This window comes from Gopherus flavomarginatus, chromosome 2 (genome assembly GCF_025201925.1).
Source record: "Gopherus flavomarginatus isolate rGopFla2 chromosome 2, rGopFla2.mat.asm, whole genome shotgun sequence".
Taxonomy (NCBI): Eukaryota; Metazoa; Chordata; order Testudines; family Testudinidae; genus Gopherus; species Gopherus flavomarginatus.
Window position 1 is genome coordinate 121,592,912 of NC_066618.1, and position 24,230 is coordinate 121,617,141.

General features: G+C 44.9%; 1 long non-coding RNA gene across 1 annotated transcript; it reads right to left on the minus strand.

Annotated features, from left to right (window-relative positions):
• Window positions 1-16,874: 16,874 nt before the first annotated feature.
• On the minus strand, window positions 16,875-24,093 carry LOC127043978 (uncharacterized). Its single transcript, XR_007772361.1, has 4 exons — window positions 24,050-24,093; window positions 18,919-19,438; window positions 18,122-18,208; window positions 16,875-17,238 (listed from the first exon to the last, which is right to left on the minus strand). It is a non-coding gene; the product is annotated as an uncharacterized LOC127043978 (long non-coding RNA).
• Between the last annotated feature and the right edge of the window lie 137 nt (window positions 24,094-24,230).

A 24,230-nucleotide genomic window follows, 5' to 3' on the forward strand; every position in this document is an offset into this window, starting at 1 on the left:
AGAGCAGGGCTCAGCAAGCTGATCTAATCAACAAGGCAGTATACTTAAGGGAAATGCACTTATCTCCCTCCATTCCTGCTGCCATGCAGAGTGAGAGAGTTAACCCTTGAGGGCTCAGCCAATTGCTAGTTCATAATTTAGCAGTAAAAGAAATATCCCACCCTTTGACTCCTCCACCTCAACCAAACTTCACAATCATCATCACTGTGTACCAGTATTAAATTGTTTGTTTAAAACTTATACTGTGTGTATGTGTGTATATATATAATATAGTCTTTTGTCTGGTGAAAAAAATTTCACTGGAACCTAACCCCTCATTTACATTAATTCTTATGGGGAAATTATATTCGCTTAACATCATTTCACTTAAAGTCACATTTTTCAGGAACGTAACTACAACGTTAAGTGAGGAGTTACTGTATAAGATAATATTTCAGTTCTTCTTCAAGTACTGTCCCTATGAGTGGTCCATTGAAGGTGTGTTTGCATCCCTGTGCTACTGATTGGAGAATTTTGGTAGCAGTGTCTGTTCAGCCCGCACATGTGCTGTCTCCCAGTCCCCTTCTGTCCCCCCACCCACTGTGCTCTGCCATGAGGCTAACCAGTGTTGTGCAGGTGAATCCTGCTCAGTTCCTTCTCAACAGCCCCTGCCTAGAGATGGAGCTTTAGCTGTCTGTTAGCAGATTGTTAACTTTCTAAAGACTTACTAATCATTTCCTTTTCTTAACTACTTCTTAGAGTTTCCTTTACATTTCCCTTCTTTTATCCTGTTACTCAAAAATATCTTTAATTTAAACTTTGTTTTTTGGTCAACTCCTCCTCGCATCTGGAGACTCCATGGACAGGTTATGCCCGGTTCACTGGCATGGGCAGTGGGTGGAGCCCCCCTTTGGGGAGGCTAGCCCCCAGCTCTGCCCCTTCTGCCCATGTCCTCCCCTCCATGGTCAGAACCCCAAGACCTCCCTCCTCCCCCACGGCCGGAACCACAAGCCCCCCACACCTGGAGAAACCCTGAGCATCCCTTGGCCAGAGGAACCCTGGGCTGGCCAAAGCCCTGAGCCCCCCGCCCCCTCCAACCTACCTGGAGAAGCCCTGGGCTAGCCACACCTCCTCTCCTCTCCCATCCCTAGACCCAAGTCAGCTCAGGGAAAAGCATCTCTTCCTTACACATTTGATATGCCCATTGCAGGTTCCGGAGTGGCTGAGGAGGTGGTATGCACTACTCAGCTTCCTGGGTTCATCAGTAAGCTGAATAGCACATACCACCTCCTCAGCCACCCTGGAACCTCCATGGGGCATAATAAAGCAAAAACTTCCTCGCCAAATCCTGAAGCCGGGGGTTTGACGGCCACGGCAGCATCAGGGGACCCTCCCCTGGCCTATTATACCCGCTTCTTATGTTCACTGGACTTCAGGAAGTGTCTCAGCTGTAAAGAATCTATCCAAGTGACAGACGAACATGCCTAGTGTGTCTATTGCCTTGGAGAAAACCACATTTCCCAGAAGTGTAGTTTATGACAACTGTTGAAACCACGGTCCAAAAAAGATAGAGAGCTGAGACTCAAATTTCTAATGGGAGCAGCTCTCCAATCACCTTCAGACCTGTGCCAAGACTCAGGATGGCGGGAATCCTCACCATAACCCTCTACATTTAAGGGAGGTGAGCCTAAGAAGACAACCATGAGCCACTCACACAAGGCTTCTAAGAAAAGAGCCTTGAGTCCCCAAAGCGAGCCCCAACCAAGCCCAAAAAGATCACTCGCTCGTTCAGTATCATCAGTACGGCTGGCACCGAGGCTAGCTAAACTTGATACCCAGAGCTGTCATGGTACTATCCCAACAGAACATGTTGAACTGCCTAAAGACCCAATGGGCACAGGCAAGGAAACCTCAGTACTGAAGGGGCAAGAGAAAGATAGAGACTCCACCCTGGGGAAGGATCCTTTGGTATGGACAATAGTGTCGGTATCGTCTTTGGTATTCCAAACGCTGGCGTACCATTCAGCCAGGATCTCCAACTTCATCGACACAGACATCCCAGCACTGTGAACCAATACCAGTAGCGATGCCTATGGCACCACTGCCGGACTTCTGGTACTTGAGAGACTTTTCTGTGTCTGACGCACTGGACTTGCCTCCACTCGGTATTGGGGCTCCAGTACTAAGTCCACCTTGAGCTCCGGATTCCCCTTTGGTATTGTGCCATGCACCCCTATTCTCTAGAGGGGAGTCAGAGAGTGAACAGGAGGATGTAGTCTCCTGTTACTCCTCTCGTGCATCCTGTGCCACCCCTCACCAATATAGACCTCAACCAACTGTCTCGCTGACCCTCAACCTGCCTGGTATGGGCAGCCATGGTACCAACCACTGGGACCCTTCCCACCATCCCAGTGGCCTTACTGGGACCCTTGGCAGGCATATAGTCATTGTGCCTCTCAAAGTTCTAGCATGGCTTATCAGGCGCCAACAAGGTATTTATATGTTTGTATCACATTTGTATTGTGAGTATAGATATGTAGGGTATATCTGTATTTCAAAACTTGTGCTGTGTTTCTGGGTGCCACCCCCAGACAGATTGGCAGCAGCATTAAGGGTCATCAGCTGTACAATGAACTCATTGAAAAAGCCCAAGGCTACACCTTATGAGTCAGCAAGGCATGGTGTCAAGGTTTCTTTCCCCACTTTGAACTTTAGAGTACAAAAGTGGGGACCTGCATGAACACTTCTAAGCTTAATTACTAGCTTAGATCTGATAACGCTGCCACCAGCCAGAATTTAGTGTCTGGCACACTTTCTGTTCCCCAAAAACATCCCCTGGGGAACACAGATCCAACCCCCTTGGATCTTAAAACAGTGAGAAATTAACCATCCCCACTCCTTCCCCCCCTCCCTGGGTTGCCTTGAGAGGCTTCACACAGATCCAAACTCCTTGGATCTTAAAACAAGGAGGAATTAACCATCCCCCCTCCTTTCCCCCCACCAATCTCTGGTGAGTTTAGACCCAATCCCCTTGGATCTTAAAACAAGGAAAATCAATCAGATTCTTAAAAAGAAAGCTTTTAATTAAAGAAAAAACTAAAATTATCTCTGTAAAATCAGGATGGAAAATGCTTTATAGGGTACTCAGATTCAATGCTTTATAGGGTACTCAGACCCCCCCCCCCGCCTTAGATTCAAAGTTACAGCAAACAGAGGTAAAAATCCTTCCAGCAAAAGAAACATTTACAAGTTGAGAAAACAAAGATAAGACTAATCCGCCTTGCCTGGCTATTACTTACAATTTTGAAACATAAAAGACTGATTCAGAAAGATTTGGAGAGCCTGGGTGTATGTCTGATCCCTCTTAGTCCCAAGAGCGAACAACGAACAAAACAAAAAGCACAAACAAAGACTTCCCTCCACCAAGATTTGAAAGTATCTTGTCCCCCTATTGGTCCTCTGGTCAGGTGTCAGCCAGGTTTACTGAGCTTTTTAACCCTTTACAGGTAAAAGAGACATTAACCCTTAACCATTTGTTTATGACACATGGAGAGTCATGCCTATGGACAGAACTCTTAAGGCTTTTCCAAGCCATATGCTGTGAAACTTGTGTTTGGGACTCGGGAAGTACAAGCCACATGGCAAAAAGGAATATAAAGGGCAGTTGCATCTTCTCCATTTTGTCTTCTTTCCTGCTTCTTACCTCATGAAGCTCTGAATAAAGGACTGAATGACCCATCCAAGCTGTGGATGTGTCCAGAGGGACTTTCAAGCCAGCAAACTCACCAGTACTACTAAGAACCTGATACATGGAGTTTGGAGTCTCTGTATGTATCTGATTGCTTTATGATTTAACAACTCTCTTCTTGGTCCTTTTTTTCTTACAATAAACCTTTAGTTTTAGACACTAAAAGATTGGCTGGCAGCATGGTATTTTGGGTAAGATCCAATAGTATTGATCTGGTAACGTGGCTGACCCTTTGGAGTCAGAAGAACATTTTGTGTATGTGAGCAGAGGTTTTAAATAACTTACTGTACTGGACCTAGGTGCTGATTGGGAGCCAGAGAACTGGAATGTGTTAGCCACCAGTTTTTGGAGAATCAGCGCTCCTTTTTGCAGCCTTCCCAGGCTTCCCCAGGCACCCCAGATCACATAGGGTATGTCTACACAGCAATTAAACACCCACAACTGGCTCATGTCAGCTGACTCAGGCTCATGGGGCTTGGGCTCAGGAGTGTCCCAGAGCATAGGCTCTAGCCTGAGCCTGAATGTCTGCACTGCAATTTTATAGCCCCACAGCCTTGTGAACCCGTTAGCTAGCATGGGCCAGTCGCAGGTGCTTAATCACTGTGACGACATACCCTTACACATGGTCCACATACACAGTTGCACTAATTAAATGAAAGTTGTGATTTTTAAACTAATTTAGTTAAATTAGTGCCACTGTTCATGAGGACACTCTTAGAGTGATTTAAAGCTGACTTTTTATTAGCTTAAATTTACAGAGGCAAGCTAAACTAATATAACTCTTGTAAAACTCTATAAGTGGGGCCATCTTAGGCATTTGCATCAGTTTAACTAAACCAGTGCAAATTTGTGCGTACGTAAACTCTTAAGAGGAAATTATCTATGTTCTTGGGTAGTTTGTGTGTGCATAAGTAAAATCCATTTATTTATGTCTGAATATTGGTGACATCATAGCAGAATTTTTAGAAGCCTTCTGTCAGTAGTTTTGAGCACTCAGCAGCTGCCCTTCCAGTGATCTGCTACACACTATCTAATCATCTCCTTACTGGTCATCGCCAACTCTATTATGATGACCCACTGCCATGTCATCAGATGTTTGGCGGTGTGTGTGTTTTCTCTGTGTGGTGTCCCAGCTCTGTGCAGATAGTTGGTACAGCAGACTTCCATCAAACTGCCCAATAACCACAGATCTGTTAGTGAAGGCACTCTGTCATGTTTATTGTCAATGAAGCATGGTCCTAATGCCATGGCTCAATGGTTACAGGTACACCAACACATAGAATGAACTAGCTCGATTAATGGTGAGACTTTCCATTATCTCCTAGGCCAGCCAAAGACACTCCCTCTGAAACTTCATTTTATACCCCAATACAAACAAGTTACATATTGCCCCTCTGACATAGGTAGTTACTCCTGATGTGGGTTACCACCACCCATTACCTTGTACATGTTGGTTTGATCAGAACATCGCTATCTATCACACTGTCCTTCTGACCTCATCTTTAGGAGGGGTCATTGTGTTCTCGTTATCTTCGGGAAGCATGTTTGTACCAAACTTGGTATGGAGTGTTCTAGTACCACCCTTCTGGAATTTGCTTGCGTGAGTGTCCTGTGCCTAGCACTTCTCAGGAATGTGTGTTTTTGCAATATCAGCCCTGTTCTTACCAGGTTCTGTGAGCCTGCACACAGGCAGAGCCTGACTTCTGCTCAAGGCCTGTCTCTTGCTAACTTTGCTTTATGTTAGCAAGGCTTGACCACTACTTTAGTTGAGGCCTCACACCAGGCTTCTGATACAAGGGGTTATGTCTCAGGCTCTCTTCCTACTAGACACCAATTCTTCCATTATAACTTTGTTGAGCTTATTTCCATTTCTATGCCTGATGTGTCCAAAGTACATAAGTCTGCTCCTGTTGACTTCTCTCCAATAACATTTCTAACATGAATGGGAAAAAAGATGAATACCTATAAGATATGCAAGTGTTTCCATGAACACCTCATCTCAAAGGTTTTAATTTTCTCCTTGCCAGAAGCATTCATTTCCCACAATTCACATCCATAAGTTGCACTAGAAAAAGTATTCTTTTTATCAGTTGAACTTTGGTACATTTCAAGATGCCATGGTTTTTCCATGGGTGAGGCCTAGGTGAGCAAATCAATCCTCACCTTCTGATTCCTTTGGTACAGCCTCCTTAGCTGGATATGTATGATCCTAACTGAATGCATGTGATCTAGCCTATGGGCAGGGGTGGGGGAAGGAGAGGGGAACACATGGGAGTCAAGGATGGGGAAGAGATCAAACTAGGAGTGAACATCTGAGTCTACTGAAATGAAGGATGAGACAGCAGGGAGGGAGCAGGCTTCAGAAGACTGGAGGTGGGGAAGGTCAGGTGGAAGGGTGGGGCGGGGGTTTGTCATAGACAATGCTAAATAAGATTAGGTGGTGGCCAGAGCCAGAGAATTCAGAGAGATTAGAGGACAGAGTTTTATTGAATATAAGGTCAAATTATTGGCTTTTTTGATGAGTGGGAGAGTTAATCCAAGGATTAGTTGGCCAATACATCAAATGGGGCACTGATATGGAAACTGAAGTCACCAAGGATAGGAGTGGCAGACTGAGAAGAGAGGACAGGGACTGGGCTGGGGGAGATCTCATTTGCTGGTAAGAGTAAGTAAGAGTTGGTGTGGCGGGGGGAGGGAAGAATGGAAGGAGAAAGGGAGAAGGGATGGAAAAGGCAGAGTAGAGGAATTGGATGGAGATCAGGCAGCCAGCAGAAGATTACTTCAATAGTCATGATAGTTAGAAGTGAAAAAAAACAAAATCCACAGTGACTCAATACAGTATTTGGAGAAAGGATAAACCACATGAACAGGGAAACAATTAATGAAGGACAAAAGTTAGAGCTATGAATTAACTGAATACACAGAAAACCAATTGAGCAAAGAACTAATAATTAAATCTATAGAGGTAAGACATTTAATTAAGGAGAAAACAAATGAGGCTTGAAATAATATATTATATGGAAAATGTAAGCGATCAGTTGACAAATCAATATACAGCAAATCAATTGCTCAAAAGGATAATCAAGTATTAAATAGATTAAAGCGGCCAGATAAATGGCAAGCAAGTTCAGTCAGACACAGCTGGAGAGGCAATTGCTAATTTGTTTTCATTAGTGGAGGATAGTGTATTGTCAACAAGGGAGATGAAAAACTTGCAGAATTATGCCCTCCAGGTCCCTGTGCCTGCCCTGTACTTTTCAGAGGCTGGAAAGGTGGCAGTAGCAATTGGTCTGCTGTGGAAATGATTAACCCCAATGGTGGGGCGAGGGAGAGTCAGGTAATATAATGTTCCCAAAGCTAATATTGTTAGCTCTGTTTCATGAGAACTGTGCATTTCCTTTTATTTCTGATATTGCTGAGAATACAACTCTCACATTCCGGAAGGGCACAGGGCAGTAGTGAATGCTTGCAATCTTAACTCCATGTTAACGAAAGTTTGTGTGTTCATTTTAAGCATGTTTTATAATGCTATCTTAACTATGGAGTGTAGCCTATAGGACTAACCTGCTTTCTTGTGTATCTATATCTCTATCTTTTCTTATAGTTTAAATATTTGGCTTATTGTAATAGGTTTATAGATTTATATTAAAGTAAGTTTGGCTGTAATGCAAGAGACCTACAGGCCATATCCTGTGTGTTAAGCTAAGGCAAAGTTAGCGTATCTATATTAAGACCTTTTACTCAGAAAGCAAATTTGACCTATATCTTGCTATCTAAATAGATGAGTACCCACATCTATGTCCATGACCTTTTAGTTAGACCAACAGACAATGGAGAATGGCATAGGGGGTTTTTCAATGTTGTACTCACAGACTTAACAAGTACACCACAGGAAACTGATGTGTGTACATACCTGTCATCAATATGCACATACATATTAGCCTATGGGGTAAGCTTACCCTAACATTTCTGTGGGTGAGAAATGAAATTTGGGCATAAGAGGAAGGATTTCTGGCATTTCCCCTATAAAAGAGGTGACCCACCTCAATAGAGTACTCCGTTCTCACTTTATTCCATCTCCATTTTTACGTTCCTCTATTCTCACTTACTTCCTCCACAATATCTATTTACGATGATTGCTACTATTCGTAGACTGTACTTGTTCTTCTTAAACTTTAGTTCCAAAGGAACTAGGCTAAGCTTGGTTTCCCTAAGTTTTATTCTTAGTTTGTTTATTAGGTTTTGATTTACGTGTAAGTTAGTCAAGTAAACCCTAGTCAGCTTTGATAGCTCTTATTTTCTAAGCACTGCATCCTTCACTCAAGAATTGAGAAACCTGAACCACAAGGCTGTTCCTGTGTCTCTTACCACCAGGTTATCAAGAAAGGGTGTGAATATGTTAACCAAAGCTTTATTGAATATAATACTATATCATCATATGTATCTTTTGAATAGCAGTAATGCAATTGTAACTTTGTAACCCTGGTTATTTTACCATTTACTTACTATTATTGATTTTAATAAAAAGTCTTTAAGGCTATGTCTGTCTCAGTGTGAACTTCCTGTCATACCCCTGAGGGTCCTTTATAACTTCCGTGGAGCCTGATTTGGGACAAGAACTTTTATCTTCTGATCAAACAGATTGGCGAGCCTAAGACCCATACTAATTAACATTGATGATAATAATAATTATTAAAATCAAATAATTAAATTAATGAATTAAGTTCCCATATTATCCAAATTAATATTATCACTACGCACTAAATCAGGCTACAGGAGCTGTGAGCAGTGGCTGTCTAATAGTACAGAAATGACTCTCTGTCTCCTCTCTCCAAACCAAACAACCCAAAAAGGCAAATTTTGAAGATTCTGGTTTAACAAATTTTTGAAAATGACATTTCACTTCAAAAACTCACAGGAAATTTTTGAAAACCCATATTTGTTGAGTTAATGTTTTGTTTTGTTTTGACAAAACAAAACAAACTCACACCCCAAGGGATACAGAGCTTATATGACACAAGATAACACATTTAGCACTCCTGATCATATAGCTCATGAAACTGGCCTACAAGGGAAAAAAAAAAGGATGGGGAAAGCAAAAGCTTTAGGGTTCTATTTTCCATGCTTTGCAGTTTGGCTGGAGTACATTTCCCACTGGACTGCCTTTTTATATATTCAAAATAATGTAAAAGATACCTTTCTAGCAGAGTGAAAGTGCATATATACTGCAGTGGTTATTTTTGTGATTGAAAGAAACATGACACAAAAATAACATGCCTCAAGGCACATTTAGCATTTGAGATTTATAAGTCATGTGCCTGAAAATACAAACTCGGGTTATTTTGTTTGATGTTTTGAGTCTGGTTTAGTTTTAAATGGTTCAAATGAGAGGGCTTCCATTGGACAGTGTTGATAATCTCTCATAGATCTAATTTTGAGAACATTGTTTTGATACTCCAACTAATTTCTTGTTCTATATAATCCCACAAATCTTAAATAAATACTTATATCTGTCATCTCTGGATTAAGATAAACAACTTAATCCTTATACCTTTCACAGCTTTCAATTCACTCCTCAGATATCACTTAGCCAAACTATACAGATATCGTTCTCTTAAGGTTTCCTAATAAGTGTATGAGATAAAGTGCATAAACCCCTGTCATAAACAGATAAGTAAGAGTTAATAGAACCAGAAGTACTTCATATCTCTTTTGCCTGTAAAGGGTTAACAAGATCAGTGAGCCTGGCTGACACCTGACCAGAGGACCAATCAGGGGACAGGATACTTTCAAATCTTGAGGGAGGGAAGTTTTTGTGTGTGCTGTTAGATTTTGGTTGTCGTTCACTCTGGGGGCTCAGAGGGACCAGACGTGCAACCAGGTTTCTCTCCAATCTCTCCAATACAGGCTCTTATAAGTTCAGAATAGTGAGTACTAGGTAGATAAGGCAAGTTAGGCTTATGTTTATTTTCTTTATTTGCAAATGTGTATTTAGCTGGGAGGAGTTCAAATGTGTATTTGGCTGGAAGGAGTTCAGATATGTATTTTGCTGAAAGGATTTTAATTTGTACTTGTATACTTAGGCTGGGAGGGTATTCCCAGTGTCTATAGCTGAAAGACCCTGTACCATATTCCATCTTAAATTTACAAAGATAATTTTTACTCTTTTTTTCTTTCTTTAATTAAAAGCTTTTCTTGTTTAAGAACCTGATTGTTTTTTTATTCTGGGGTGAGATCCCAGGGGACTGGGTCTGGATCCACCAAGGAATTGGTGAGGAGAAAGGAGGGAAGGGAGAGAGAAAGGTTAATTTCTCTCTGTGTTAGGATTACTTTCTCTCTCAGGGAAAGTCTGGGAGTGGGAGAGAGGAGGAGGGGGGAGGTGAATTGTCCTCTCTGTTTTAAAATTCAAGGAGTCTGAATCACAGTGATCTTCCAGGGTAACCCAGGGAGGGGAAGTCTGGGAGAGGCAACGGTGAGGGAAAGGATTTACTTTCCTTGTGTTAAGATCCAGAGGGACTGGGTCTTGGGGGTCCCCAGGCAAAGTTTTGGGGGGGACCAGAGTGTATCAGGCACTGGAATTCCTGGTTGGTGGCAGCGCTACAAGTACTAAGCTGGTAATTGAGCTTAGAGGAATTCATGCTGGTACCCCATCTTTTGGACGCTAAGGTTCAGAGTGGGGAATTATACCATGACAACCCCACACTGCAGGAGCCATGAAGGGGTTAATGGCCAGAACAATGACTTCCCCAGCTGTGACCAAGTGGCTGACTAGCAACAGCTGGATAAAAGGCTGCATTTTCAGACAGAGAGGGGAGGCTGCTAAGGCCAGTGATGATCTCAAAGAGGTTCCATGAGTCCTGGCAAGGAGCTGCCCATGGAACAGACGCACAGGTCTTACTCTACAAGGTGAGAAGGAGAAAGCTGGACATCTGGAGGCTCACATTTAGTCAGGTTTTCGAGTAGTCCTCAGAGACCCAGAAAGCTTGGAGACTGTGCTCTTAAAGGGCCATGGCATCACAATAGCCCCTTGTATATGGTGTGAAGGATTAAAAATGTTCACATTTCAGCTCTTCAATTATTTTTCTTGTTCTTCTCTAAATTTTATCCATTTTGTTCACATTTTTCTGGTATTGAGAGGCCCAGAACTAAACACAGTACTCAAAGGGATCTGAGGATCTGGTCCCTACTTTGATCCTACTTGATCAGTTTCTGTTGAATAAGATGATGCAATGGTGGGAAGAAACCTAAAACGCAAACTATTTTAATTTAATCCTTAAATAAATCCTTAAATGCATCAACAAGCAACGAAGCTGAATGACACTTGCGATTAGGAGGGCGGTGAAGTATTAATTTAGTTGCATAACTTTGAATGGAATGAAGACTATAGTTAGAAGAAGAAAGGATTCTGGTCAAATGAGAATCACAGTAATTTAAGCATAATATATAGCTAGAGCTTTAACCAAGGTACTATAGCAAAGGGGAAGGTCAAGGAGTTGCATATTTCAGATATACATTTAAGAAATTAGATCAACAATATAAACTAAAAGAAAGGTAAATGGATTCCCAATTCCTTATCTGTCTTGGGTTTTCGACAGCATCTGAGTGCCTTCAACTTAAAATAGATTAGCAATAGCTCACACGCTCACAGTCTAATTGGTCACCATACATGGGATTGGGAAGGAATTTTCCCCCAGGTCAAATTGGCAGAGACCATTAGAGGTTTTTTACCTTCCTCTGAAGCACTGACTTTGGGTCACTTGCCAGGATTATAAGGGTATATATTAATTCCCTCCTATTGCAGGGGCCTCAGGTACTAGTGCACCTTGGTCCCTCCTACTCTCTGCCTGTAGCACCTAATAGTCTAGTCTCCTTTGGTCCAATTTTGGACTGTTGGATTTGGTGTGTGAGTGGTGGTTGGGGGCGGTGGTATGTAGGAGGTCAGACTAGATGATCTGGTGGTCCCTTATGGCCTTCAACTCTGATGTCGCCAGGAGGCTATGTGGAGTCTTTAGGTCTTCTTCGTTTTTTGAGGCAAAGAAACTCTGCTAGTGGTTGGGTTATTTTTGTTTGTTTTTCTGTTATTGGTCTTTTTTTTTAATGGTATTACTATGAGGCTGAGTTAAGATTGGGTGCCTTAACTATGCATTTCCTTAAGCTTCATAGAATTCAAGGTCAGAAAGGGACCACTGGATCAAATAATCTGACCTCCTGAATATCACAAGTCATTGAATTTCATGCAAATACCCTACATTGAGCCTACAATGACTTCAGTTATACTAAAACATCGTATTCCTCTGGATGTTAAACTGTTGCTGAAAACAGAGACCAAGGCACCACCAATGCCTGAGGTTCCTGCAAAGTAAAATCAGAATAATATTAAAGGCTGAAAAATACGAGGAAGTAAAAAATATGAAAAGAAAGTAATGCACTGAACCCCTCCCCGGAGCAAACAATTTGGTAGTGCCCACTATCTTGTGCCTGCTCACTGACCTCACAAGGCAGAGGATCTGTTAACTCTTTTGGTGGGTGTTCCTAGGTCACTAAGGAACATATTTGGTTTAGTAAGTCTGTGCTGATATATTTTAAAATATTTTTTAAACAAAGATAGAGTTCCAATCTGTTATTGCTTTCAGAGTTGATTCAGTCACACATAGTGTCTCAAGAATCCTAAATGTTGACTCACACAGTAAAGTGAAGAGGTCTCCGGAGGCACATTCACTCTTCCATGAACAATGAACAGTCCAAGTTGTTCAGAGATTATCATACAGTAATAAATATCCTTAGCCTTTATCTGATGTTTCTAATTGTTCTTGTTCTTCAGCATGCATTTGACTTTTCTTCCTGTAAATGCCACCTCACAAACAATCATTTTAGATCCCATTGTTTCAGGACAGAGTTGATCACTTCCACACAACCTTCTCAATTGTTGTTTGGAGGAAAAGTAGTTAACCCTCTAAAAAGGACTAATTATTGAATAGTACTGAGACCATGCATACAAATATTCACAATTTTCAGACCAGAAAGAATTTTTATAACTCAAATATAAACACTTGAAAATGTGGGCTTTAATGGGAACTGAGATAGATTCTTAGCAATACTTTTCAGGAAATAAGATTGTTCATAATAAAATAAATACATTTTGTGAGAATGGCATGCAGTTACTGCATATGTGTTTGCACTATAAATCCAGGGCACCTAAGTTGTTTGTGCCCTTGGCATAAGGAACTGGGATTTTCCATCGTAATACATTTTGTGTTTTCTCTTAACTGAGATTTGAGAAAGCTCCAGGTCGTATGGCTGGATCCTTGCTACTTTTGAGTATCTTGTTTACTGAGTTAGTATATGTATAAAAGTGACAGAAAATACTGATAGTAAAACTATGACGTAGAAAAGAACGCTGCAAGCAACTATATGATGCCAATAAACATGGGCCATCTTTCCACTGACTTCTATGAGTTTTGGATTACCATCTATATGAGCCCTATCTCTTTTAGAGATGTTCATACTGTGTCATGTTTATCGGTAGATTTTACATTTCAAAGTGTAATTCATGCAATAACTCTTGGCATCTGTACATATTCTTAAAATATGTGGGGTATATATATATATGCATAAAGGCTCTGCTGCTGCTCTTCATACAAAGCAATATTATTTGAAAATAACCACAGATGGGTGTGAATGTCAGGCAAACAATAAATAATGCCTTTTTTTATTTTAACAAGATACTAGTGTATTGCAATATTATCCACAATCCACACAATAACCTCTGCTAATATGAGGTTTGTAAATAGAATATCATGTTAACTGTTTGAGATTGTACTTCTGAGTGTTGTCTTTTTGCAACGGAAAAATACCTCTTTCCACATTTTTATGTGCTCATTTTATTGTGCCTGCTATCACATCTCTCTCTGATTACATGACAAGCTGTTTCATCCCCTTCTACTTTTTCAAGCAATTTTCTAGGTCATGATTGCATGAGACTTCCCTGTTTAGGGATTTGAGGAGATTTTCTAGTGTGTCTTTCAGCAAGCAAATTACATTCACTGTTTGGACACTTAATTTTGACACAGCAATTTCTGTTTGTATTTTACCATTCTCTATTATTTTCTTCAGAAAAATGTGAAGCATGTTTAGACATTTGGCAATGAAAGTCATTTGTAAAATATTTAAAATGTAGTCCCTTCAATAAATATTGAACATAGATGCAATTAATATTTATTAATACAGGATTGCTGCAATTTTCTGCAAATCAAACTGTTTCCCCCCCAAAAAATTTATTTATTTAAACATTTATTTATTTATTAATTAAATTCAATCCAGCACCCTTCACAAGCTCTATTCAACTTTCAATTTAAAATGTTTAATATAGTAGATTATTAGGGTTGGAAGGGACCTCAGGAGATCATCTAGTCCAACTCCCTGCTCAAAGCAGGATCAATCCCCAAATGGCCCCCTCAGGGATTGAACTCATAACCCTCGGTTTAGGAGGCTAATGCTCAAACTACTGAGCTATCCCTCCCACCATAAGTATTTTAGATTGAATTTATCTGACTTTTTTGATGTAGTGTAAAAACTTGTGTTTGTCTGCTTTCTTATCTTACAAATGATTTCATTGTGTTTGTGGAATATACTGTTGAGTCAAATTACTGTGGCAAGTTACATTTTTTTAAATGTAGGATAAGTAAATCTGGCTGGTAAAAGAAGAGTGTTTTCCCATCAAAGATCATGTCAATACAGTCTGTAAGCATTCTCACAGGGAATAATTCCTCACCCCGGATCATCCTCTTCTGCGGTAAATCCTACAGGAGTAGGTTCAAAGGTTAGAAGTTTCTGCAAGAGATTATTATGGTGCTGGAGATGTGGAATTTCCCCAGTCATGGAAATGACCACAGGGCCATATCCCAAACATGGAAGAAAGGGAAAAGATGATCTTGTGACCCAAGAGAACTGAGTTCTATTCTTGGCTGTGTTATCCAGCTTTAGATAGGGAGTCTGTAAGTCACTCACACCAAAATGTTCATAATTATGTTCCTTATTTTCTGAGTGCCACACCTGAGATTCCTAGAGTGAAACTGTGGCTCCACTAAAATCAATAGGAGTTCTTCTTCAAGTGATTGCTCATGTGTATTCCACAGTAGGTGTGTGCACTCACCAGGTGCACCGGTGCCAGAAGTTTTTCTCTTAGCAGTACCCCTGGGGGGGAGCACTGCTGTGACCCCTGGAGTGGCGCCGTTATATCGTGCTATAAGGGGAGCTGTGCACTCCCCCCACCCTCAATTCCTTCTTGCCACCAGTGAAGGTAGTTGGAACTTCATACTCCAGCCTTGCTGCAGCTTCTCTAATGAGCCTTAGTAGTACAGTTCTTCAATAGTTTTTCCAGTTAGTCGTCTGGGCTCGGGGCATGCCCCATGCCCCAGGCTTCAAGTCGTGTGACTCCTGTCACAGTTCTATGCCAAGAAGTGACCCACACACGCACTGTCTCTGCTGCCTGGGCGAGACCGATGTAAGTGAGCGCTGCAGAATCTGTAGATCTTTCAAACCGCGGACTAAGAAGGAGAGGGACATTAGACTTCGCGCTCTCCTAATGGAATTAGCGCTGACCCCGGCACCGGCAAGCTGAATGGATTTGGCACCCGGCACTGCGTCTTCGTTACAGAGTGAAGTCCCCTCCACTAGCTGGCACCACTCCCCTTCAAAGAAGCAAAGGAAGACTCAGTGGCACCGAGAGAAAGATAGGGGTGAGGCTGGACCCGAGCTGGGCAGCCCGCAATCCCCCTTGAGACCCAGGTGTCCGACTCACGTTGAGCGGAGCAGCCTGGTCCCGTCCACGCGTGCCTCCCCTGCAGAGAGGATGCCGTCGACGCCGGAGGTGGCACAGGCCATGCGTGACATTTTAACCCTCCCAGTACCAGGAGCGCTGCTTGAGACGGGCCCCCAGTCTCGAGGGAAGCCGCCACTGGGAGCACAACAACCCTCCCCGACGCAGCATAGTCCCCGCTCTGAGGACCGCTCGCTGCCTCACTCTATGTGGTCTTCCCACAGCTCGTGCCAGCCCTCTACCCCGCTTAGGCTGACGGGCTCGCCACTCGCGAGGGAGCCTCGGGGCTCCTCTATGCCCTGTGACTGGGGACACAGGCACTGGGATCAGCGGTGCTGACACTCCTCCTTGCGTCGAAGCTACCAAAGCCAATCCCATCGCCGCTGATGTAAACGCTCCGATTCGAGCTTCTGCTCTACCAGACATCGCGCACGGGACTTATCTCGTGATTCATCAGCACTGAAGCGTTGTAGCTCTAGCCACCGGGGCGAGTACAGGAGCAGCACCTCGAATGGGTACTGATCTTCGTCCTTGAGGTCCTGGTCACATGGATAGCACTGTCACGGGCACTGTCACTCATGTCGCTCCTATGGTACCGTGCGGTCATCGGTGACCTTCACATCAGCACCCAGCCGCCCGTCTCCAAGTCACGCGGCTCTGCGAGAGCAAACTGCACTGCCCGGCACCCATGTCGGTCAGTGGCACGGATCACTGTGGCAAGGGCAGTGGTGTCAAGGGGCACTGTGGCCACAGATCCCCGCCCAGGCAAGACCCACTCAGTCCCAGGAGCATCTCAGGCTCCTTTGGCCTCCCCTCCACGACAGAGGGAGAAATCAACAGGTCTCGAGCCGACAGCATCGCGCGCCGACTCTGACCTGAGGATCGACCCACCAGTACTGTCCAACGCCCTAGGCTCCGTGCTGGTGCCCCCGCCGGTGCCAGAGGATACCATAGCAGCACCGCCGCCCATCCCACAAGAGGATTTCAAGGCTCACCAAGAGCTCAAGTGGGTGGCGTCCAATCTCCAGCTCCAGGCTGAGGAGATGGAGGAGCTGTCTGACTCTCTCGTTAATGTACTGTCATCCTCGGCACTGGGCCATTTGGCCCTACCTCTCCACCAGGGGATAGCCAATATCTCAACTACCCTGTGGCAAACCCCAGCTTCCTTGGCTCCCATGTCTAAGAAAGTGGAGAAGAAATACCTTGTGCTGGCTAAGGGCCATGAATATCTGTACTCTCAGTTGGCATCTAGCCTGGTGGTAGAGTCAGTTAACCACTGGGAATGTCAAGGTCACCCATCCCTCAGGACAAAAATACTAGGAGACTGGACATGTTTAGCAGGGAGGTTTATTCCTCGGCCAGTTTCCAGCTCAGGGTGGCCAATCACCAAGCTCTTCTAAGTTGATAAGACTTCAATTCAGGCAGGTCCCTACCAAAGTTCGAACCTCTCCTTCCAGAGCGGGACAAAAAGGAGTTAAGGGCTCTGGTAGAGGAAGGAGTGTCAGCGGCAAAAGCAGCCCTCCAGGCGGCATCAAACACAGCAGACACAGCAGCCCGTTCGATGGCCTCTGCCATATCCATGCGCAGGGCGTTGTGGCTTCTCCTGTCCGGACTGTCCACAGAGTCCCAGTCCTTGATGCAGGACCTTCCCTTTGACGAGAAAGCGTTGTTTGTGGACCAAACTGATGTCCACCTGCATGGATGAAAGACTCCAGTACAACCCTGCAAACCTTGAACCTGTACGTCCCTCCGGCAAAGGACAAACCCAGGCCACAAACTTCAGTTCCTCCTGCTAGGGGCAGATACAAGCCCCCACCTAAGAGACCGAGGGAAGAGAGACACAGATCCCAGCCTCAATTTCGCATGGCCCCACAGCCTGGCCCCTCAAAGGGCAAAATGCAGGGAAAGAGACAGTTTTGACTCTTTGCAAGGGGCCACCAGGCTTGTTTCCAGGGAGACCCCCCAGTTAATAAAGTTTGTGTTCTGCAACAGTTTATTTGCCTTCTGAGTGGAGTGGTCCCGGATAACATTGGACCAGTGGGTCCTCAACACTATTTCCAAGGGCTACACATTGCAGTTCACTTCACTCCCCGCCCTGCCTGCTCCAGGCGAGCCTCGGGGACCCGAAGAAGGCTCACCTCCTAGAACAAGAGGTGGCGCACCTCCTCCACTTGGAGGCGGTGGAAAGGGTACCAGTAGAATTTCAGAACAAGGGCTTCTATTCCTGGTATTTCCTGATCCTGAGGGAAAAAGGGGGGCTCAGGCCCATCTTAGACCTCCGGGATCTCAAAAGTTTTGTGGTCTGCTACAGGTTCCATATGGTATCCCGGGCCCCTATCATCCCCTCCCTGGACATGGAGGATTGGTTCGCAGCCCTGGATCTCCAGGATGAGTACTTCCATATCCATATTGTCGAGGGACACAGGTGTTTCCTCCAATTCCTGGTGGGGGGTGGGGACCATTACCAGTTCACGGTCCTCCCGTTTGGCCTTCCCACAGCCCCCAGAGTTTTCAGCAAATGCATGGCGGTGGTAGCAGCCTATCTCCAGAGGAAAGGGGCACAAATTTTCCCTTACCTGGGCGATTGGCGTCTCAAGGGCAATTCTTGGTCCCATATACAGGGCCAGGTGGAACTTCTTCTGTCCACATGTACAGATCTCGGCCTAGTGGTAAATGAGACCAAGTCTACGTTAGTTCCGGTTCAACGCATACAGTTCATAGGGGCTCTACTGGACTCATTAGAGGCCACAGCCTCTCTTCCCCGGGACAGGGTTGAGACCCTAAAAGGTCTCATTGCCTCAGTCAGGGCCTTCCCAGTGATGATAGCGAGGGCGTGCCTTCAGAGCCTCGGTCACATGATGACATGCACATCTGTGGTTCGCCATGCCAGGCTCAGAATGAGGCTCCTCCAGCTCTGGCTGGCCTCCCAGTATTCCCAGGCCTGGGACAGGCTGGACAAGGTTGTCACAATACCGTCCCAGGTAGTTGCTGCCCTGCAATGGTGGTCCCTCCTGCGCAACATGCTGCAAGGGGTCCCCCTGCAAGAAATCTCCCCCTCAGTAGACCTGGTGTCGGATGCCTCGGACCTCGGCTGGGGAGCCCATATAAGGAACATTCAAACCCAAGGGAGATGGTTGGCCTCGGAATTATCCCTACACATAAACGTCAGGGAGCTCAGGGCGATACAGCTGGCATGCATGGCCTTCAGCAGGCACCTCTGTGGGAAGGTGGTCAGAGTTCTCACGGACAATATGGCTGAGATGTATTACATCAACAGACAGGGAGGAATGCGCTCCTCGACCCTATGCCTGGAAGCCGAGCCTATGGGAGTTCTGTATAGCCCACGATATCTCCCTGCGAGCCTTCCACCTACCTGGCACCCACAATGTGCAATCCAATCACCTCAGCAGGATTTTTTCTCACCAGTACAAGTGGTCACTCCACTGGGAGGTCGCCCTACAGCTCTTCCGAGAGTGGGGAGTTCCCTGGGTCGACCTCTTTGCAACTGCCCAGAACCAATGCTGCCCCCAGTTCTGCTCCAGGGAAGGGGAGGGAAGGGGGGACAATCTCAGATGCCTTCCTCCTTCAGTGATCGGGCCAACTTTTCTATGCCTTCCCACCATTCCCCCGATAGGCAAAGTCCTGCAAAAAGTAAAAGCAGACAGGACGCAGGTCATCCTCAAAGCCCCGGAATGGGCCCATCAACACTGGTACGAGACCCTCCTGCAACTCTTAGCGGCTCCTCCGTGGAGGCTGCTGCTTTGTCCGGATCTCCTCTCCCAGGAAGGGGGATGCCTCCTTCACTCCAACCTGGCCGTGCTTCACCTGACAGCGTGGTTGCTCCGTGATTAGATGAGGAAGAGGGGAGGTGTTCGGAGAACGTCAAATGAGTTCTGTTGGAAAGCAGAAAGATGTCCACTCAATGGACGTACCTGGCCAAATGGTCTAGGTTCTCTAGGTGGACGGGGAAGCGGGGAACTTCCCCATCATCTGCATCACTCCAACTCATTGTCGATTACCTCTTGTCCCTTAGGACCCAAGGGCTAGCTCTTGCCTCTGTCAGCGTGCATTTGGTGGCCATATCGGCCTTTCACCCGCCAGTACAGGGCTATCATAAACCTAGTCCCAGATTTGGACCTTAGCGTCCAAAATATGGGGGTTAGCATGAAAACCTCCAAGCTTAGTTACCAGCTTGGACCTGGTAAAGCTGCCACCACCCAAAAAATTAGAGTGTTTTGGGGCACTCTGGTCCCCCCAAAAACCTTCCCTGGGGACCCCAAGACCCAAATCCATTGAGTCTCACAACAAAGAGAAATAAACCTTTTCCCTTCCCCCCTCCAGGTGTTCCTGGAGAGATACACAGAAGCAAACTCTGTGAATCTAAACAGAGGGAGTCCACTCTCTCTATTTCCAGTCCTGGAAACACAAGCACTTCCCTCTTCACCCAGAGGGAATGCAAAGTCAGGCTAGTAAATCTAACACACACAGATTTCCCCCTGACTTCTTCCTCCCACCAATTCCCTGGTGAGCACAGACTCAATTCCCTGGAGTCCCTCACTAAAGAAAAAACTCCAACAGGTCTTAAAAAGAAAGCTTTATATAAAAAGAAAGAAAAAGTACATAAAAATGGTCACTCTGTATTAAGGTGACAAATACAGGGTCATTTGCTTAAAAGAATATTGAATAAACAGCCTTATTCAAAAAGAATACAATTCAAAGCACTCCAGCAACTATAGACATGTAAATTCAAAAGAAAAAAACAATAACCCCTATTGTTTTTATGATCTCTGTACTCACAACTTGGAAACAGAAGATTAGAGAGCAGGAAATAGAAATCCCCTCATAGCCGAGAGAGAGTCAGGCAGAAGACCCAGAACAAAGGACTCACACACAAAAAACCCTCCACCCAGAGTTGAAAAAATCCTGTTTCCTGATTGGTCCTCTGGTCAGGTGTTTCAGATACTTCTTTCCAGGTGAAAGAGACATTAACCCTTAGCTATCTGTTTATGACAAGGGCCACTCGGTCTTTTCCCACAGTATGACCTCCCACTTCCCAAAGGACCTGGATCGTTCATTCCCATATGCTAGGCCCCCTGTGCCACAATGGGCTCTAGACCTAGTGTTATCCTGCCTCACGGGTCCTCCCTTTGAACCCTTGGATATGTGTTCCTGGTCTCACCTGTCAAGAAAGGTAGCATTCCTTGTGGCTATTACATCAGCCCGGTGTGTCTCAGAGCTTAAGGCCTTGACTCTGGAACCCCTGCATATGGTCTTCCACAAGGATAAGGTCCAGCTTCGCCCACACCCTGCTTTTCTCACGAAGGTGGTCTCCACCTCCCATATGGATCAGGACATTTTCCTACCGGTACTCTGTCCTAAGCCCCACTTCTCCAACGAGGAGCGCCGCCTACACAAGCTAGATGTGCGTAGGGTGTTGGCTTTTTACCTAGACCGAACCAGGCCGTTCCAGAAATCCTTGCAGCTGTTCATTGCATCGGTCGAACGGATGAGGGGACAACCGATTTCCACCCAGCGCCTTTCACACCGGATCACCTCGTGCGTACACGTGTTATGACCTGGCAGGGGTTCCCTCACTGCCTGTTGTTAAGGCGCATTCTATGAGAGCTCAGGCCTCGCTGGCTGCCTATGTACCTCACATCCCTATCCAGGACATATGTAGAGCTGCCACATGGTCCTTTGTCCACACCTTTTCTTCGCATTATGCAATCGTCTCCCAAGCACGGGATGACACTGGGTTTGGTAGGGCGGTATTGCATCCCGGAAACCCGGGAACTAACCTCCATCAGACATAGCTTGGAGTCACCTACTGTGGAATACACATGAGCAATCACTCAAAGAAGAAAGGACAGTTACCTGTTCCGTAACTGGCGTTCTTCGAGATGTGTTGCTCAGGTATATTCCACATCTTGCCCTCCTTCCCCTCTGTCGGAGTTGTCTGGCAAGAAGGAACCGAGGGTGGGGAGAGTGCACAGCTCCCCTTATAGCACTATATAGAGGCGCCACTCCAGGGGTTGCAGCGGTGCTCCCCCCCACGGGTACTGCTAAGGGAAAAACTTCCGGCACCGGTGCACGTGGCGAGCATGCACACCTACTGTGGAATACACCTGAGCAACACATCTCAAAGAATGCCAGTTATGGAACAGGTAACTCCTTTTTATCTTGTATTGAGGGTCCTATTGAAACCAACAGGTTTCCTACCGCTAGAAACTAATTTTCAGAAGTGTTGAGCACTTACAACAGGAGCTGTTGGCGCTCAGCAACTCTGAAAAATGACATCCTAGATTTTTTAAGTTGGGTACCTAGGTAGTGAGGCACTCAGAATTAATGGACATAGGTGAATTTGGGCCTTAATTGCTGTTCTTCAGTTCCCTATCTATAAAATGGGCAGAGCAATTCCACCCACCCTTCACATGGGTATTGTGAAGACATTCATTTATTTTTGTGAGGTACTCAAGCACTATGGTGATGGATACCCTAGAATAGAAAATGAATGATTCTGGTCTGGGTTTGGTTTGTGTACAGTAAATCTATTAGAGTTCTTTGAAGGGGTCTACAAACATGTGGACAAGGGGGATCCAGTGGACATAGCGTACTTAGATTTCCAGAAAGCCTTTGACAAGGTCCCTCACCAAAGGCTGTTACGTAAATTAAGCTGTCATGGGATAAAAGGGAAGGTCCTTTCATGGATTGAGAATTGGTTAAAAGACAGGGAACAAAGGGTAGGAATAAATGGTAAATTTTCAGAATGGAGAGGGATAACTAGTGGTGTTCCCCAAGTGTCTGTCCTAGGACCAATCCTATTAAATTTATTCATAAATGATCTGGAGAAAGGGGTAAACAGTGAGGTGGCCAAGTTTGCAGATGATACTAAACTGCTCAAGATAGTGAAGACCAAAGCAGACTGTGAAAAACTTCAAAAAGATCTCACAAAACTAAGTGATTGGGCAACAAAATGGCAAATGAAATTTAATGTGGATAAATGTAAAGTAATGTACATTGGAAAAAAATAACCCCAACTATACATACAATATGATGGGGGCTAATTTAGCTACAACTAATCAGGAAAGAGATCTTGGAGTCATCGAGGATAGTTTTCTGAAGATGTCCACGCAGTGTGCAGAGGCGGTCAAAAAAGCAAACAGGATGTTAGGAATCATTAAAAAGGGGATAGAGAATAAGATTGAGAATATATTATTGCCCTTATATAAATCCATGGTACGCCCATATCTTGAATACTGTGTACAGATGTGGTCTCCTCACCTCAAAAAAGATATACTGGCACTGGAAAAGGTTCAGAAAAGGGCAACTAAAATGATTAGGGGTTTGGAGAGGGTCCCATATGAGGAAAGATTAAAGAGGCTAGGACTCTTCAGCTTGGAAAAGAGGAGACTAAGGGGGGGGATATGATAGAGGTATATAAAATCATGAGTGATGTGGAGAAAGTGGATAAAGAAAAGTTATTTACTTATTCCCACAATACAAGAACTAGTGGTCACCAAATGAAATTAATAGGCAGCAGGTTTAAAACAAATACAAGGAAGTTCTTCCTCATGCAGCACATAGTCAACTTGTGGAACTCCTTGCCTGAGGAGGTTGTGAAGGCAAGGACTACAGCAGCGTTTAAAAGAGAACTGGATAAATTCATGGTGGTTAAGTCCATAAATGTCTATTAGCCAGGATGGGTAAGGAATGGTGTCCCTAGCCTCTGTTCGTCAGAGGATGGCGATGGATGGCAGGAGAGAGATCACTTGATCATTGCTTGTTAGGTTCATTCCCTCTGGGGCACCTGGCATTAGCCACGGTCAGTAGACAGATACCGGGCTAGATGGACCTTTGGTCTGACCTGGTACGGCCATTCTTATATTCTTAAATTAGGCATAGGAGCCACACATTGAATGATGATAAATAAAAATACTGAATAGCTTCATTCACCAAGCACTTTTTATCCTGTGCACTGAATGAGATATAGGTCCCAGGGATAAAAATGTGGCAGTTTAATTAAAGAGTGTATCACAATGCATTTGCACAGAAGGGCAGAATTAAGAATGCAGCACCAACGTTAATTCTGACATTTTCTAATTTCTGAATACTTGACTATGCAACCATAACAGGTTTTAACGTGGCTTGTGTGCCTATAGTTAAAAGCACACATTTACAAGGTGTACAAAACAAACCTACAACACTGTGTAAACATCTTTGGTAACACGAAGCAGATCTGTCACTCCATTTTTATTCATAAATATTTTTCTATTCCAGCGACACTTCCACCATGAGAAAACTCGGACTTTATGTTCCTGGGACTGTTCCCTTCGAAATCTCAATGCATATTGAAGAAGATCCGCAGCACACAGCCGAGGCAGCGTTTCCCAACAGAACAGGCGGACCAAGCCAGGCTGGGTAGTTTTAACAGACAAACTTCTCCAAGCGCAGGGCGAGCTCCCCTGCGCCCTTCACCCCGTGACCGCCCAGCGCCCTTCACCCACCTGCCGGGGCCACCCCAGCGAGCGGGGCAGGACGCGATCTCAGCCCAGACACGGGCCCAGCCCGGGCTTCAACCGCACAAGCCAGCGCGACGCTGCGCGCATGCGTGATGTGAACGGGGCCAGTTTCAGTCCGGGCGGGCGTCGGGCCGCCCCTTGCGCAACCCCTCCCGCCCCCCGTGTG